Source organism: Vicia villosa, unplaced genomic scaffold (genome assembly GCF_029867415.1).
Source record: "Vicia villosa cultivar HV-30 ecotype Madison, WI unplaced genomic scaffold, Vvil1.0 ctg.000113F_1_1, whole genome shotgun sequence".
NCBI lineage: Eukaryota > Viridiplantae > Streptophyta > Magnoliopsida > Fabales > Fabaceae > Vicia > Vicia villosa.
The window spans coordinates 1,147,793-1,167,615 of NW_026705021.1; positions in this window are offsets into that span (position 1 = coordinate 1,147,793).

Below are 19,823 nucleotides of genomic sequence, written 5' to 3' on the forward strand. Positions count from 1 at the left end.
CTTCATTATTGCATGGAGGAAATGTTTAGGGAGCACATGTTTGTTATGTAACGCTTTATCATTATACTGGGGATGTTCGGTGAGAGAAGAGGTTGGAGTTTGGGTGTAGAGGAAGGAGGAGGTGATGGTGGATGAAGCCATGTTTTGTGTGTTGTGAAGTTTACAGTGTTTGAGTTAAGTGGTTAGTGGAAACGGGGTGGCTTATTTATTGAGGAAAAATGGAGAGTGAAAGCAGATATTGTAATGTAGATGGGTCATTGGGGTAAGAGAAATGGTGGGTCAGTGGTGTTTCAAAATACTAGCATAATTATAGTCCCACATCGGTTACTATAGAAGCAAAATGAGTGTTTATAAATCAATGTAACATTTGGGCTATTGAATTGATAACTGTTGTCATACCCTAATTTTTGACCCTAAGATCACACATCATTTGCATACCAATCATCAATCAAGAAGTTTTAACTCAGAGCTCTACTTGTGATGTTGTGCTCAATTCATCTGCAAGGGAATCATCGAGCACCCATGTTTTAGTCTTGTATATATTGTTTTACTAACCAAAATACCAAAAATATTGCCTTGTGCTTTTGTGTGTTTGTGTTTTGTAGGTACCAAGTCAAAATACCCATCAAAAGGAGCATTTTTCAACAATTTCACTGTGCAAATCGATTTGCATAAGGTGTAAATCGATTTACACAACTGATTCTGCACCAGATTTTGCTTCTGCCATCAGTGCAAATTGATTTGCATAATGTGCAAATCGATTTGCATAATGTGCAAATCGATTTACATAACTGTTTTTGCCCCAGATTTTGCCTTTTTCAGCAATGTAAATAGATTTGCATAAAGTGTAAATCGATTGAACCAGTGCGAATTTGGAAAAATGAAGGCAAATTTCAGCTTTTGAAAGTGTTGACATCATTTGCAAGCATGGGAAGCATGACTTAGCTCTTGTATTTGATCACCTACATCATTTGATCATAAACCCTCATGTGATTGCATCAAGACCATTGGATCTCATTTTTTGGCTCCAAATCCTTTTCCCAAGCCTAATTCTATTTTCCAATCCTAACTCCAAGCCACAAAATTTCCCAAGCCTAAGTGCTATAAATTGAGGCATTCCCCTCATCATTTTTCAAGCTTTGATAGCCAAGAAAACTCTTGCTCTTTCTCTCCTCACCTCTTCCAAACCCCTTACCCAAAGCTCTTGTTTCTTCCACAAAAATTAGTGAGTCACATCTTGAACCTCACTAATTTAGAGCTAAACCTCAACCTAAACACTACTTTCTTCATCTATTGTGAGAGATCAAGGCTTGTGGTTGTGTGTTCTTGAAGAAGATTCAAAGTTTGTGGAAGATTTGGTAAAATTCTAGATCCTTTCCATAATTCAAGATGTGATCCATTGTTGTTTATGTTTGATGCACCTTTGGTGCTACATTATTGAGTTTTGCTTGCTTACTTGATACATTTTCGTGCACAAATTGATCCAAGATCACAAGGTGTTTGGTTTTATGTTTAAACAAGCTTTCTTCTCTTGATTTGCTGTTTTTTTTGAAAACTGTGTTGTGCAAATTTATTTACATTTGGTGCAAATCGATTTACATAACTAAAAACTGCGCAGATTTGAAAACAGAGTTATGCAAATCGATTTACACTCTGTGCAAATCGATTTACATCTGAGCAGAATGTGTTTTTTTGCCTTTTTTTGACTTGTTTTTGGTTCTAACTCATCTTCTACTCCTTTCTTTTGATATTTTCTTTGAATCACAAGTTAGAGGCCTAATTTCTCTATAATTTCAATGGACTTAGGGCGTCGATAGGATGAGAATCCGAATCCGCAATATTAAGTGATTGAAATTATGGATGAAAGGAGCTTTCACATGTGGTTCCATCTTTTATTTCTTTTTCTTTTGATCGATGAAAGTCTTAATACCTTGAGAATTCTTATGGATTCTTGGTAAAGACGAGATCGCTCCCTATTTTTCTTTTCGTGCGGTATTTCTTTCGGAGAGTGATCTACATATCACTTCTCTCGTATGCATTAGCACATAAAGTTTTGACCGGCCTCGTTGTAGGGTGATTTCTATATAAATATCTTGGCGATCTGCTAAACATAGCGCAATATTCCGTGTCCCGAATCAAAAAGATCAAATATGGAAGAGAATTGTATGCGGTTGATTTAAGACTTATGGAGTTTTATCGTGTAGTCGCTATGATTTTATCAAGCTTCTGATAAATTTCCATTGAATTTAAATCCGAGAACATCCTTCACTCACCATCGATCTTTATTACTAACTTTGATAACATACTTGACAAGTTTCAAGATGGTTATCTTTAACATCTAACAATTGACTTTAATTTCCACAATTTATTATATTGCTCTTTATATTTTGCTTTATGCTTTATCATTTCATCATATTTATATTCCGCTATTTTCTCTTTGTCCATTTGGACACTATGTTTATGTTTCCGCTATTTTCTTTTTGTCCACTTGGACCATACTTTACTTTTATGCTAAAACACTAATAAATAACAAAAATCTAAAAAACACTTAAGGCTCTCTTTCAGACTATTGGTTACTATCTCGAGCATTTTGGAGATTCGGACTTATGGACCTAGTACCTCTGGACCCTAATTCTATTGTTACTCTACTGTTATTCTGTCTGTCTGGCATTGGATTGTTATCTGTTTGTATGTGCAGGTATTTCCTTGAAAGCCCTTGATGGTTAATTCCAAGGCATTGATATAAGGATTTTACTCGAAAGCAGCCGTTACTCTGCCCGATTTTCGTCAGAATTTTAATGTGTTTAATGCAAAGTGGTGCTAAAGATAATAAGTTCATCTGGATCCCCAAGTGATAATGTTTTGGTTTGGTATTGATAAGTCCAAAGGATGGGAAATCTACCTTGACCCATAATGTCAAGTGTTGGCTTCTTCTTCGGTTAGACCGTTCTTTTCCTTAGCTTTTATTTTACGTAATAGGATAGCCTCTTCATCTCCTCCCACTTCTTTAATTTTCAAAATCTTCTCCCTTTTTCCAAAACATTCTTATGTTTGCAACCTTTTCAAAACCTTTCTTAAAAATATCTTTTGCCCTTAGTGGCCTTTTTCTTCAAAAGCTTAGACACTGTTAATTGTCGAAACGAGTGGCGATACCCCTACGATTTTGAAATTGATGGATATAATGAGATCTTTTCCGCGTGAGAGAGCTAGTGGCATACTCGTTGATTTCTATCCGAGTTGGAGCCCTTCTTTCATTCGCGATGCAAAGAACTCATTTGTTCTCATGCTCAAGATCAATGGCTGAGTATTTCTCTCCGACGATGATAAAGTGTTTATTCGTTTTTAAAACGTCTTCCCTTTTAAGCGGAACTACATTAGCTCTGATTTCTCCATTGCACCGAGGAGGTATGTAGGCACAAGGCTTAATGCTTTGCCGAGCTTATTTTAAAAATAAAACAAACCCTTTTTTTAGCACACACGACACAGATTTTCAAAAAGGTTCCTGTGGAGTACCACAGATATGTGGGGTGCTTAAAACCTTCCCCTTGTAGAAGCAACACCCTTACCTAAGATCTCTTCTTTTTGTTTTAAAAACAAACTTTGGGTTTTCTTCGTTCTTTTCCCTTTTCCTTTGGAAATAATAAAGCGCGGTGGCGACTTTCATTGAAATATTGAGTCGAGTCAATCCTATGGCTTCGATCTCAGATTTTCCCTGCTACAGAAAAATGGCGACTTCACTGGGGATCCAGTTTTAAGTGTGTTAAGCCTATTTTCGTTTATCTGTGTGTTTTATTTGTATATATTGTTGTGTGCTTTGTTTGTTTATTTTCTTTTTTTTTTCTTCTTTTTGGTGCTCGATAGTTCCTCTGTGGTGAGACAAAGTTCTAACCCGGACTTTGGTGAGTAACTTGAGATAGGAGGTGGTAAGACCAATAGTCGCATGTCAGGAGCAATCCTTACCATGAGCGTCATATGGTGGAACCCCAATCAGTGGAGGCCTCATGGAAGGTAGTAGAGGTTGTTACGAACCATCGTGATGACGCTATTACTTTCAATAGTGAGTGTCCGTAGAAGCTGAATGGCCTAGAACCGTTTTAACCAATCTAAGCCTTTTTTAGGATGTAGTGCAGAAACAAGATCAAGTACCAATTTGAGCTTGTTGTCATGCGATACTACGCTCAGACGAGGTCTTTTTAGGAATATTGTTGGCGCCCATGAGCAATTGTGCGTGCCGGTAATATCCGATAGAAGATTGAAAACTCTGGGAACCTTTGTAGAACCCGATGGGCAGGTACAAAATTCCTTAGAACACACCTCGTGGGATGGGTAGACTCATGGCTCCATGCTCGTGACGTCGAACCTTTGAACCTGGACTGTATGATTTTGTGTGATTTGATGTGATCTTGTGTGTTCTTGATTGTGGTTGATGCATAAACCATGCATTCATGCATTCATAAAAATGTTCTTCACAAATGGTTTTCAAGGAACTTAGAGACTTTCTTTGTAAACATCACAGGTACTATGGATCAAAAGAGAAGCATCAAGAAGTACACTTTCAGGAATTCAAGTGCAAAATAATTGAAAGAGCTAGCAACTTTGGTTCCTAATCTTGACAACTTCAAAAACCGTTATGGGAAATTGATCTCTATCTTGAAGACCAAAGTGGAGAAGGGGATTCTTGAGACTCTTGTGCAGTTTTATGATCCGGTTTATCATTGTTTCACCTTTCCGGATTATCAGCTTATGCCCACTTTGGAGGAGTATTCTTATTGGATTGGTTTGCCAGTTACGAATGTTATACCGTTTAGTGGTCTAGAGAAGGAGCCTCAGGTTGATGAGATAGCAGAGCTTCTTCATTTGAAGATATCAGATGTGAAAGCAAACATGACCAAAAAAGGAGGAATTTGGGGGTTGACTTCTAAGTTCTTGATTGGAAAGGCTTCTATGTTGGCTAGTAAAGGAAGTATGATTGCTTTTGAGACATTTTTGGCCTTGCTCATCTATGGTTTGATACTCTTTCCCAACATTGACAATTTTGTTGATGTTAATGCTATTCGGATCTTCATGATTGGGAATCCTGTGCCTACTTTGCTTGGGGATACTTATCATTCCATTCACTATAGGAACGATAAGAAAGGTGGACTTATCAACTGTTGCACTCCTTTGCTCTATAAGTGGTTTATTTCGCACTTACCTCAGACTAAGAATTTCTTGAACAATCCTGATGGTCTCTCATGGTCTCAGAAGATCATGCCTCTTACTAATGGGAATATCCATTGGTACAATCCTGCTTATGACATTGGTGAGATTATTGATAGTTGTGGAGAATTCCCTAATGTACCTCTTCTTGGTATACAAGGAGGAATTACCTACAACCCCATTCTTGCAAGGCGTCAATTTTACTACCCCATGAAGGAGCGACCCGCTAATATTCTTGTGTCAGGAATCTTCTATCTTAATCAAGATGGAAATTCGGATATGAGAAATCGGTTTGTGCGTGCTTGGCACGATGTTGATAGGAAGAGACATTTGGGAAAGAAGCAATGTGTTGTTCTCAAAGACTACACTGATTGGGTTCAAGCTAGAGCTCACACTTTTTAGATGCCTTATTTACTTGAGGAGCCTTCTCTACTCATTACTCCACCTTTGTCTTCCACTATTCCTGTCGAAAGTAGTGAGGAGCATCTAGAGCTCATAGCTAAGATGAGAATGGAAAGAGATGGTTGGGAGAAGAAGTTTCATGCTTCGGAAATTGAGAATAAAAAGTTGAAGATACATTTGAAAGAAAAGGATAAAATGCTTGATATTCAAGATGGTTGGTTGATGGAAAAGGATGATCAAATCCGTCATCAAGAAGAGTTACTTCAACAACATGGAGAAAAGCGAAAGAGACAACAAGAAGATTCAGTTGCATGGAAGGAAGTTGTTGATAAGCTGATGGTCGAGAATGCTCATTTGAAAGCCTTTTATGAAGATGAGTTGGAGAAGCTCCGTAGGAAGCTGCAGAAAGGAGTTGGATCTTCGTCAGAAGTGTTCCCTTCTAGTTTTTAGCTTTTCCTTTGTTTTGTAATTTTGGATTTTTGAATCCTTTTGTAAGCTTTTCCATTATTAATGAAGATTTTGTTATGTTGTTTTTTTGCTAATATTTACAATCAATGTCTTAAAGTTCCTTGAAAACCAAAAAAATAAAAATCATTTGAATTGCATTTCATGCATCATTCTGCATTTTGGTCTTGCTTCCGAGAGTATTCCCGAGGTCTTATTCAGTGTTCTTCATACAGAATTGAATCAAGCTGTCTCACCGATATAACACTCGAGCTAACTGCAAGAAGAAGATGGAAGGTCTTGAACAAGAGAATCGTGATCTGCGTGAAGAGGTTGTTACTTTGAGATCTGGTGTGGAGCGTCTCACTGCTCTGGTTGAGACATTGATGGCTACTCAGACTCAGAATCAGAATCAGGTTCCTCCTCCCAATGCCCAAGCTCAGGGTCAGGCTACTGTGATTTCTGAAATTGCTACTACAACAATTCCTGCTGTTCCTGTTGGTGCTACTCAGCAACGTATGCCTAATGGATATCCCTGGGGTATGCCTGAAGGTTATTTTTCTGTTCCTGAGATGACTCGTCCGTTGACTCCTGTTATGGTCAACACATCTCCTATTGTTCATACTGGTCCTTTTGTCCCGGAGCCCATTTATGATGCTGCTCCAAGTGAAATTCATGACAGAATGGATGGTTTCCAAGATCAGTTTGAAGAATTGCAGAAAGAGATGAAAGCCTTGCGTGGGAAAGAACTGTTTGGAAAGAATGTGCATGATCTTTGCCTTGTTCCCAATGTGAAAGTACCTGCTAAGTTCAAGCTGCCTGAATTTGAGAAATATAAGGGAAACTCCTGCCCTTAGGCACATCTGGTGATGTATGTAAGGAAGATGTCCACTCACACTGATGATCAACGTCTGTTGATCCATTATTTCCAAGACAGTTTGACTGGAGCTGCTTCTAAGTGGTATATGGGCCTTGATAGTACCCATATTCGCAATTTCAATGACTTAGCTGAGGCGTTTGTGAAGCAATACAAGTATAATGTGGACATGGCTCCTGATAGAGATCAACTGCGAGCTATGATGCAGAAAGAGAATGAATCCTTCAAGGAATATGCTTAGAGATGGCGTGAGGTTGCCGCCCAAGTGATTCCTCCGATGGAAGAAAAAGAGATGACTAAGATTTTCCTTAAGACTCTTGGTCCATTTTACTATGAAAAGATGATTGCAAGTGCTCCTGTAGATTTCACCGAGATGGTGGGTATGGGTGTCAGGCTGGAAGAAGCTGTGCGAGAAGGCCGTCTGGTTCGGAATGACAATCCAGCTGGTGGTGCAAAGAAGTATAGTTCTTCATTCCAGAAGAAGAAAGAATCGGATGCTAATGCTGTTTCTCATGGGAGGAATATTCGATTCAGAAATCAATCTCAACAAGTGGCTTCAGTAACTCCTGTTGTGAATTCAGTGCCTGTAGCTCCTGTTAATCAACAACCAGCAAGGCGGAATCCGTATCCTCGAGTTAATATTGATCCTATCCCCATGACGTACACTGAACTGTATCCTGCACTAATTCATAAGAATATGGTTCAACCAAGGTCACCACCTCCTGTTCCAGAGAAAATCCCTTGGTGGTACAAAGCTGATGCCACTTGTGCTTTTCATCAGAATGCTCCTGGACATGATTTGGAAAACTGTTGGTCCCTGAAGAATGAAGTTCAGAGATTGGTTCGTTCTAGAATGCTTTCTTTCCGTGATATTGGCCCAAATGTGCAGAATAATCCATTGCCAACTCATGAAGCGTCTGCTGTGAATATGGTGTATGGGTGCCCTGGGAAATATAAGATTTATCGTGTGGAACACATCAGAGGATCATTTGTAGAGATGTATGCCACTCTGTGTGAGTATAGTCATTATGAGCATAATCATGCTGCTTGTAGGATTTGTTCGGTCAATCCTCGAGGGTGTTATATTGTGAAAAGAAACTTGCGAGAGATGATAGATCAAAGGCTCATTGAGATTCTGAGGGATAGAGGTGAAGATGATGTCAATGTGATGGAGCCGTGCTTTGAAATCCCGGAATGTGTAGAGATTGGTTATTATGGAAAAACTGCTGTAGAACCTCTTGTGATATGTTTGCCTGGATCTGTACCGTATAGTTCTGACAAAGCTGTACCCTACAGATACAATGCCACCATGCTAGAAGCTGGAAAAGAAGTCGAGATTAAGCCTCTATCTTCCTTAGAGAATATAGCAGATGTTAGTAGAGTGACTAGAAGCGGACGAGTTTTTACTCAACCCCAAACAGTTGTGGATGTCCAAAGGAATCCTACTCAAGTGCCCGTGAACAATAATGACGCGACAAAAGTGAATGCTGGGTCATCTTCAGGAAAGGAGATGGATGAGATTTTGAAGCTTATCAAAATGAGTGATTATAAGATTGTAGATCAGTTGCATCGTACTCCGTACAAGATCTCTATAATGGAGCTGCTGACGAGTTCTCCTGCTCACAGGGATTCTTTAATGAAAATACTTGATCAAGCCTTTGTGGATCATGATGTGACGCTGGATCAGTTTAATGGGGTTGTGAGTAATATCACTGCGTGTAACAATCTGAGCTTCAGTGATGAAGATTTGCCTGAGGAAGGAAGAAATCATAATTTGGCTTTGCACATCTTTGTCAGTTGCAAAGAGGACTCAATGTCCAATGTGTTGATCGATACTGGCTCATCGCTGAATGTCATGCCGAAATCTACTCTTGCTAAGCTGTCTTATGGTGGTACACCAATGAGATTTAGCAACGTGATTGTTAAGGCTTTTGATGGATCGAAGAAATCAGTGGTTGGAGAGGTTAATTTGCCTATTAGTATTGGACCGTTTGTCTTCAAGATTACTTTTCAAGTGATGGACATCTTCCCTGCATACAGTTGCTTATTGGGACGCCCATGGATCCATGAAGCTGGGGCAGTTACTTCAACTCTTCACCAGAAGTTAAAATTTGTGAAAGATGGAAAGATGGTCGTTATAAATGGAGAACAAGCTTTGTTGATTAGTCATCTCTCTTCATTCCGTACTATAGAGGCTGATGAAGTAGTCATTGGAACTACATTCCAAGCCCTGTCTGTTAATGATGAATTCAAAAAGGATGAGGCTTCTTTTGCCTCCTTCAAAGACGCTCAGCTGGTGGTTCAAAATGGACATTCAGGAGTGTGGGGACAAGTGGTGAGTCTGCAAGAGAACAAGAATAGAGCTGGTCTGGGATTTTCTGCCTCAGACAAGTCTGTGATGAAGCCTGAATCTGCTTTTCGTCCTTATCAGGAGATGTTCCATAGTGCTGGGTTTCTACATCCGACTCATCCAGAAGTGAACGCTTTTGTTGAAGACGAATCAGAGCCAGAAGTGCCAAACTTTGTGACCCATGGAAAGATGATTAAGAACTGGATCACCATTGACATTCCTGAGTGTACTCATGCTTCAAAGTAATTTGCTTTTATGTTTTTCAAAAATCCTTTCATTCTGCCCAAGATGAAAGAGAAGTTTGTTGGGGCTTTTTCCTATTTGTTTTAAACATTAAAATCATCAATAAAAGTCATTTTGTTTCTGCATATACATGCTTTTTATCTTTTTGCTTTTTCTGGAAAGTGGTAACTCAAAAAACCTTAAAAATATTTTCATTTGCCATAATCTGCACGATTACATGTTTGCATATATCTTTCCTTTTCCTGAAATAATAATCACTTGTGCAGATTAATCAATAAAACTGTTGAAAGTAATGACCCTGCACCCTCTCCCAACTTCGAGTGTCCTGTGTATGAGGCAGAAGAAAAGAGTGATGAATGTATTCCTGATGAGATTTCCCGACTGCTTGAGCACGAGGAAGACACCATTCAGTCGTATAAAGAGCCGTTAGAAGTCATCAACTTGGGTTCTGAAGAGGATAAGAAGGAAGTCAAGATTGGGGCACTGCTTGGTCAAGATGTTAAGAAGAGGATGGTAGAGCTTCTTAAAGAGTATGTTGACATTTTTACGTGGTCCTACCAAGACATGCCTGGGTTGGACACAAATATTGTAGAGCATCGTTTGCCTTTGAAACCAGAATGTCCTCCTGTCAAGCAAAAGCTAAGAAGGAGTCATCCCGATATGGCGGAGAAGATTAAGAATGAGGTCTTGAAGCAGATAGACGCAGGTTTCCTTGTCACTTCTGTATATCCTCAATGGATTGCCAATATTGTGCCTGTTCCGAAGAAAGACGAAAAGTTCGTATGTGTGTTGATTATAGAGATTTGAATAAAGCCAGTCCGAAAGATGATTTTCCTCTACCTCACATTGATATGTTGGTAGATAGCACGGCAAAGTTTAAGGTTTTCTCCTTTATGGATGGTTTTTCAGGATACAACCAGATTAAGATGGCACCTGAAGACATGGAAAAGACAACCTTTATTACGCCATGGGGGACATTCTGCTACAAAGTGATGCCTTTTGGGTTGAAGAATGCTGGCGCGACGTATCAGAGGGCCATGACCACTCTTTTCCATGATATGATGCACAAAGAAATTGAGGTTTATGTGGATGACATGATTGCCAAGTCCCAGTCAGAGGAAGGGCACATGGAGGATCTTTTAAAGTTGTTTCAGCGTTTAAGAAAGTACCGTCTCCGCCTGAATCCGAACAAATGCACTTTTGGAGTCCGTTCTGGAAAATTATTGGGTTTCATTGTCAGTCAGAGAGGAATTGAAGTAGATCCTGATAAAGTCAAAGCAATTCAGGAAATGCCAGCACCAAAGGATGAGAAACAAGTGAGAGGTTTCCTCGGACGTTTGAATTATATCTCCAGGTTCATTTCCAATATGACTGCTACCTGTGAGCCAATCTTCAAGTTGTTAAAGAAAAATCAGGGATGTGTGTGGAATGAAGATTGTCAGAAAGCTTTTGACAACATCAAAGAATATTTGCTTGAACCTCCCATTTTGCTCCCTCAAGCTGAGGGAAGACCTCTGATTATGTACCTTACAGTGCTTGAGAATTCAATGGGATGTGTGTTGGGTCAGCATGACGAGTCTGGTCGAAAAGAGTATGCAATATACTACCTTAGCAAAAAGTTTACCGAGTGCGAAATAAGATACTCGCTGCTTGAGAAAACTTACTGTGCTTTGGTGTGGGCTGCTCGCCGACTGAGACAGTATATGTTGAATCACACCACCCTATTGATTTCCAAAATGGATCCGATTAAGTACGTATTTGAATAACCTACATTAACTGGAAGGATTGCTTGCTGGCAAATGTTGTTATCGGAGTATAATATTGAATACCGAGCTCAAAAAGCTGTAAAAGGAAGTGTGTTGGCAGAGTACCTCTGTTATACCCCAAAATTTGCCCGCATCTTTTTCAAGAAGGCAACAGACTCCTGTCTAAAAAATTTGGGAGTTTCATATAATCTTGGATTTTATTTCACAAATATCCTGATTTTATGAATATTCGGTTTTTAGAATATTTCTTATACGGTATTTTGGTTCGCTGTTGAATTTATTCTTACACAAACGCCAAATACTGTTTATCACTTCACACACGCTATTTATTTGAGATTTATTTGCAGATAAATAGTACTGACGTAATTGGTACAGAATTAAATTTTTGCAGGCGCAGAGTCCGGGGATTCAGACTGTACTGGTAACAATTAAATTATTATTAGTTTTTGTTTCCCACTAATTTTTGTACTATATTATTATTTTCAAAATCTCTTCCTTTCTTCTCAAATCTCTTTCTTTCAAATCAAATCCTAACTTTATTCCATACATCTCTCTTTTTCAAACCCTACCATTCACTTTCTTTCAAATCTTACCACCACTCAAATTTTCCTTTTTTGTACGGTATCACTTCATTCCCCAACGTCTCTCTCCTTCTTTTTCACTCTATAAATAATACCCCTCATTTTTTCCATAAATTATCACATCAAATTTCACTCATTTCTCAAACTTCTACCTCATAATTATTTTCTCTTCTTCCCCGGCAAAAATGGCAAAGTGGATGGATACGTTTTTTCTTATGGTCATCACTGTTTTGGGGCAAAATACCCTTTTTAGTCCATTAACTTTAGCTCGGGGTCCATTTTAATCCCTTAATTTTTAAAAAGACCAATATAGTCCCTTATGTCTTCAAACAGTGTCATTTAGGTCCTTTCCGTCTAATTCCCACAAACGGCGTCTATGTTAGCATGCGTGGCATCTGACGTGACGTCTATTAGCACGCGTGGCATGTGACATGGTACATGTGTATCAATGAAGTCATCAAAAACCCCAAGAAAAAGTCCAAAATTTTGCCTTCCCCAGATTCGAACCCAAGCTATCTTGATGGCAAAACATGTTGCTTACCATTAGGCTACTTTATATTTATTGATATAATTTGAAAATTGGAAATATAACAATCATTATTTGCTCTTTTTTCCACTAGGCTTTTGTATATTTCCATACCTGAAACATAGCAGGTTTTTGTTTTTTACTTCCCCCTCAATATTTCCATACATGAGGTATTATATTTCCATTACCCATCAACATGAATCTCCATACCAACCATTTTAACTCCCATGACTAAATCTTTTAGCACCAAATAAAAAAATTCCATCAAAGAATTTCACTTTTCAACCCCCATTCTCTCATCTTAAACGTAAGACCATCTCTTAAACCCAAAACCTCATTAAACCTTCATTATGGTTCTCCTCATTTGACACATTCTCTTGCAAGAATACCTCATACCCATATCAAAGCTACTTCTAAAGAATGTTTGGTGTAAGCTTTGTTTGAGTGTTTGAACAAATAAATTATATTATATTATTACTAATTAAGACATATTGAAGGATGAGAAGGTGTGTTAATATGGAAATACTATCGTGTTATATTATATATTATTACTATTTTTTTACTTTCAATTTTCTGTATTACAGTTCTCCCTTCATGAAAGTTCTACCAAGGCATTAGGAAGGCTTCTTATTTATAAAGCTACAAGTTGATCCTTCTGACACAATGATTTACAAGACACAAATAATTGAAATACATATATTGAAATACACCAATATATCTCTACATATTATTAAGAGATCTTTACCTTAGCGACCAAAAATTGAAATGCATACATTGCTTCTTACTCTCTTATTTGGTTTTGGTTTCTCCAGGTTCAGAAAATGTTCAAGCAGTACAAAAGTATATCATTGGCTTGGATGCTGGAAGTCTATCGAAGTTTCCTTAATATAGGTACTTATCAACTATTTATTTTCATATATGATCAATTTAGGAGAGAAATCTAATTTGTTGAGTTTTGAATAAATTTTAAAACAAAATTAGTTACCTGTTATGTAGTGGCATCATATTATTTATGTATCAATGATTATGGTTATATTTATGATTATGAAGTTGTGATTAATTATCAGATACCGAAGGTTAGGGCTGGCAATGAACCACACTAATTCGAAAATAGTTCGAAACTCGATTCAAAAATTAAATCGTTGAACTAGGTTCATGAACCAAATGAGCTGAGTATGAGCTAAAAATTAAGTTCGTTAACTAAATGAGCTGAACTTGAACTATACATAGTTCGATTCGTTAGGTTCACGAGTCAACTCGATTATATATCAGATAGATTATATTGTCCTTAAGAGTAGGTTTGAAGATTTGCTCTAAATCTTAGTATAATATTTTATTTTAATCTAACGGTTATAATTGATAATTTATAATCTCAAGTGAGAAAAATATTTCTACAAATAATTATACAAATAAAATTAACATCGTATACATTCCAATCTTATAACTTTTACTTTATTTCTATATTTTTTATTTAAAAAATATTAATTTAAAATGTCAAATATATATATATATATATATATATATATATATATATATATATATATATATATATATATATATATATATATATATATATATATATATATATATATATATATATATATATATATATATATATATATATATATAAAGTAGACTTTAAAAAATTACTTTTAAGTCCGTGAAATAAGCGAGTTGAACCTAACAAGATTAATCTAACGAGTTGAACCGAGATGTTCGTGAGCTTCTAACAAGTCGAGTTTGAGCTGAAAAAAAGTTCGTGAAAAACTCGAACTCGAGCTCAAACTCGGCCAATTCTTAACGAGTCGAGTTTGAGCTGAAAAAAAAGTTCGTCTTAAACTCGAACTCGAACTCGGCCAATTCTTAACGAGTCGAACTGAGCTGAGGCGAGTTCGACTCGACTCGACTCATTTCCAGCCCTACCGAAGGTATATGAGAAAAGAGGAGATCAATAATGACACGTTTTACTTTGAGAAGAGGGAATGTATATGTTTCAGGTAAAGAAATGTAATTATATTGTGAATTTATATATTTAAAACAAAAAATGTGAAGTAGCATAGTGGTACTCAACTTGTTCTACCATGAAGATGGGATTGGTTCGAATCTTGGGTGAAGCTAAAATTTTGGACTTTTTCTTGGATTTTTGATGACTTTGTACATACACTACCATGTCACATGCCACGCGTGTTCTTGGATTTTTGATGACTTTGTACATACACTACCATGTCACATGCCACGCGTGTTAACAGACGTCGCGTCAGATGCCACGCGTGCTAACATAGACGGCGTTTGTGAGATTTAGACGGAAAGGACTTAAATGATGCCGTTTGAAGACATAAAGGACTACATTGGTCTTTTTAAAAATTAAAGGACTAAAATGGACACCGAGGTAAAGTTAAGGGACTAAAAAGGGTATTTTGCCCTGTTTTGGTGGTGATCATGTCCTTTTTCTGTCTGCATAGTCCTGAAAAATGTGGACCTGAGTTGCTTACACTACCGCTCATCTATATGTTGTTATTTATAGCATGGGTTTTTAATCGTCATTTTTAAAGTTTGTCGTATCTTTTGCTTTCAAATAATGTACCGTTTATTTTATTTGTCGTACTATTCATTATATTATGTAATTTTTGTACTGTCAGTATTAAATGTTGTACTATCTGTCGTACTGTAGTTTAATTATCAAGATAATATTATGTGTGTTTATTGCTAGTTAAATATTTATTTTTCTGTGCATTAAATATTTTTCAAGATTATTATCGGTAATTTCGTTCGTGTACGGTATATTTTATTTATTTATTATGTTTTGTCTTTTTCTAACAACTCAGGTAAATAAATTTTCACCATTAACACAACAAAAAACAAAAAGAAAAAATTAACTTTAACTGTTGAATTTTCACTTTAACTGTTACGTTAATGCCCGGACAGCCAGTTGACAGTCAAGCCGACTGACAGCACGATTCTCCGTGTTTTGTACCATCAATCAAGTCAATCTTTTTCATTTCAAAAATTCCAAGATTTTTGTTCTAGAAGTCTTCTGATAATCACATGATCAGCAGAGACTCAACACTGCACAAAAATCAGGTACGCTTAACTGTCTTCTACACAAACAGTCCCTAACTAGGGTTTTTGTTTTTTTTTCAGGAGAACAAGTTTTTTGACACCTCAAGTGGATTTCATGGACCTCCATATGTCTCAAAGTACCACCAGACAAATTTTCAAACTTCAATTCGCTCAGACGCCTAATCAGCAGTCAAACAGTCAACAGACGACCAGTTTGACCGAAAAGTCAACAGACAGTCAAAAATGAAATTTTTTGTCAACATCCATATTTTGTCAAAAGATTCATCATTTGATCAATGGTTGATCATAATTCATCAAGAAAAGATCAGAAATCAACAAAACCCTAAGTTTCAAAATTAGGGTTTTCTCCTAAAAAGTCAACTAAACTTTGACCGGCCATAACTCTCTCCCCGTTCATTCAAAAAATTCCAACCAAAGCTTGTTTTGAAGGAAATTCAATTATCTTTCAAATGCAATTGATCCCATGGTCATTGGATTTACCATTTGGAAAATATGAGCCAGGACATTACAGGTCATTTTCAAAGTCAACAAAAAGTGGTTTTCTGTCAAAGGCCATAACATCAAGATAAATTCTCCAAATGCAAAAAGTTTCCAAAGTAGCTTGTAGAGGACATCTTTAAGTTTCTAAAAAGTACAAGAACTCCTTCATATGATCAAAATTGAGGGAGATATGCCTTGTTGAAGTTGGCAATTTCTTGGGAAAATGCATGAAACCAACATTGATCAAAAATGTTTTTCTTCCAAAAGAGGCCAAGCATTCATGATCCAAACATGTTTCTAATGATACTAAAGGGCTCCCATGATCAACATTAGGCCCATGACATTTTTGTTTCTTTTTAATTTAATTTTAATACATTTAAAATTAAATTCAGAAAGAAATGGTTCAAGACAATTATCCAAGGCTTTTGTCCTTAGCATGAGTCACCAAGGTGGCTTAATTTCTGCAACAAAGAGATGGTACAGCAGGCCTAGAGCAAGAGGTTGAAGAAAAATGAAGCCATAGTCAAAAATTCAAAGCTTTATATATTAAAAAATTCAAAAAAATCAAAAGCCATCAATAATTTTGTTAGCTTAAGATTTAAGCACTCTTGTTGCTCATATAATGCTTGGCATACTTCAGTAGGAAGGGACACAGAAGTTCAAAACAAACTCTTGCTTGTATCACTCTTGAATTCAACTTGAAATTTTCAAAGAAATTTGAATTTCGAATTTTCAGTTTAAGTCATTTTCAATCCAAACTAAACACTCAAATACGATCCCTAAGCATCACTGAACCTATCCAAATCAGTTTCAAGCTTTGATACTCACGGAATCGAGCACCATAGCTCACGGTTTGCTCAAACTAAAACTTACCAAAATACAATCATACATGCATGTTTAACAAGATGTGAACATATATTTGATTTTAGTTTGATGTTCTGACCTTTTCTGGAAGTTTAATTGAAGTTTGGTCATTTGTATGAGCACTTACCATTTTAGGGTTTTCAAGTTCAAAAAGAGGGATTCATGATTTAGGCAAAATTACAGGTTCTAAGTGGTACCATTAAACTCGTATGAACTAGACGAATCGAACCATGACCTCGCGCCAAATTTATATCGAGTCTAACCCCTATTCGTGTTGCACAGGTGTTATAGGTTAGAGCTTTTTATAGCGCTCTGCAAATGAGTGGTGTAAAAAGTGTTTCCTGAGGAAGAAGACAAGACGTGTCTCCCTCCTATTGGCCAGAGCGCGCGCGTTTTTATTTTTTTTAAAATTTTTGATTCAGTGCTTTGCAGGTCTCATTGCTACCACGCGCCTTCACTCCAATCACCGTCAGATCAACTTGCCAGCTCATCTAATGCCCCTGACACGCTAGTCCATACCATGGACTCTCCAGCCCACCACACTTGATCATTTATTTTATATTTTATATTTTATTTGATTTTCTTTGTAAAATTAATTTAAAATAGTTTTAGAAATCAAACAATTATATAAAAAATATTTTTAGGTTGATAAAATATTGTATTAATTTTTGACACAAAAATATTTTATTTTTCTTAATAATTAAAATATTTTGTTTAATTAATTAGATAATATTGTTATATTTATCTTTTAATAATTTTCTAGCCTATCAAAAAATCAGAAAAAATATTTTCTTTTTATTAAATCAAGTTTATATATTATAGACTAATTTTGTACATATTTAAAATATTTTTCTCTTTAAGTTTAAATTATTTGTATAATTATTTGTATAATTATTAATTAATTAGCTTAATAATTTCCAAAATAACTTCAAAAATCCGAAAAAAAATAATTTTATTTTAAAATTAATTAACAAGCAAGTTGGACATATTTTAGACTTAGTTTTTTTTAGGTTTAAATTTTATTTCTAATTCTTAGCTTTTTAATTAAATTAATTATGCATTAATTTTAATTAAAATCAACCATCAAAAAAATCAAAAAATATACTTCCCTTTATCTTATTGCAATTTAAATTCATAGATAAGTGTATAGGTTGTCAAAATCATGTAAATAGCGTAGTTTACATTTCTCGCACAATCGATGTAATAGTGTAGATTTATTTTCCGCATTTTACATTCCCGCATTTTAATTACCGTACATATAAAACTGCGTGTATGTCAAAGATAATAACTGAAGCGCTAGATCACTAGTTTCAAAAGACAAAAATATCTGAAAATAAAACACAATCACACTTGCACCTCTTAGGGTAATCCCTCTGTTACTCGTTTCAAAACCATTTCTACTGTTTCAAATATAACTCAAATAATTTCTTTCTGTATCCAGTCAAAGAAAATTTTCTAAAAGAAAATAGGAAAGGACCTTATGAACTTAGGGTAGATCTCCTAATTGCTTGCTCAAATCAAACAAAACAACAAATGTTTCACATATCACTGTTTTTCAAAACAAAACTTTCAAAAAAGACAACATTTTGTATATATCCAAACAAGGATCATTACGAAGTTAAAGATCTTTTTTCAAAACATCTTTCGAAAGATAAAAGACTTTGTATACATCCGCACAAGGATCATTACAAAGTTAATTTACAAAGGTATTTTAAAACCACATACAAGCATTTCAAAGCAAGACTAATGATTCAAACAAGTGAGCTAAGCAATTAAGAGCCCATGGATAACCATGGATACAAGGGGGTGTGTAATACGGTGAACTGACTTTTATAATCGAAAATGTCGCGGTAAGCAAGAGTCGCCACCGACTTTTATTTTATCCAAACAAATTCAGAAAGGCAAAAAGAAACAGAAAAAAAACCTTTTAAGAAAATCTGAGTTCGGGGGGTAATTTATGCAAAGGGAAGGTGTAAGGCACCCTTTGCATCCATGGTTTTCCATGGGCTCTTAATTGCTTTGCTTGCTCGTTCGTTTAGAAAAAGTAGATGAAAAAGATAGGGACTTTAGCTTGTGAATAAGCGTTGCCCTTTTGAAAAATTATGAGAAAGAATATATAAAAAAAAGGTTTGAGCATTGCAAGGCAATTAGGGGCAATTACCTTAAACTCAGATGATAGGTCTCTTTTTGCCTTTCAGAATGAAAGGGTCTATCCTTGCCATAAGAGGGCAGGAAGCCTTTCGTTTGGAGGTTGAAGGGTCGTCGAGGCATCCTTTGCCATAAGACTGTCCCATGCCATAGAAGGGCAGGTAGTCTAAGGTAAGGATCAGAATAAGCCATTTTCGTAGGCAGCCAGAAGATACCTCAGCCTTTTTCCGTAGGCAACATCCGAGGGTCGAGTTCATTTGTGTATCGAAGGCAGCATCATTAGGGTCGTGACCTTTTAATTATCGAGGCAACAGGCTGAGGTATCCTCGTATTCGAGGGACTTGGCTTATTCTGCAAAAAAAACACGAAGGCAACAGGCAACAGGCAACAAGGCAACAGAGAGGTTACCCCAAAAGGGTGCGTGTGTGCAACAATCACGTGGTTAACTTCGATGACATTTATCTTGTAAAATTAGTGATTCTAGATTCAATTCAAGGTTACCACTCCCTAAAATTACTAACCACGACAATTAATAATTAAAGCAATAACGGGAGAGGGAAATTGAAACCAGCGGAGTATAATTAAACGATTAAAACAGAAAATATTAGAGTTAGGGTTTAGGGTTACCGATACGCGTAGCTTTGGCATTCCACGAACCCTGAAAATTGGAAAAGGAAGAATAAACAGAAAACAAAGAGTGAGTGCATTATCGGTTCGAAGGCAATTAGGGTTAACCCTAATAAAAATAAAGGATAAAGAAATTAATAATAAATAAATAAACAATACTTAGCTTTGCATTTGGATTTGATCTGACATGGTTGACAGTCGGAGGAAGCCTCGAAGTTACCCTGAAAGTAGCAAG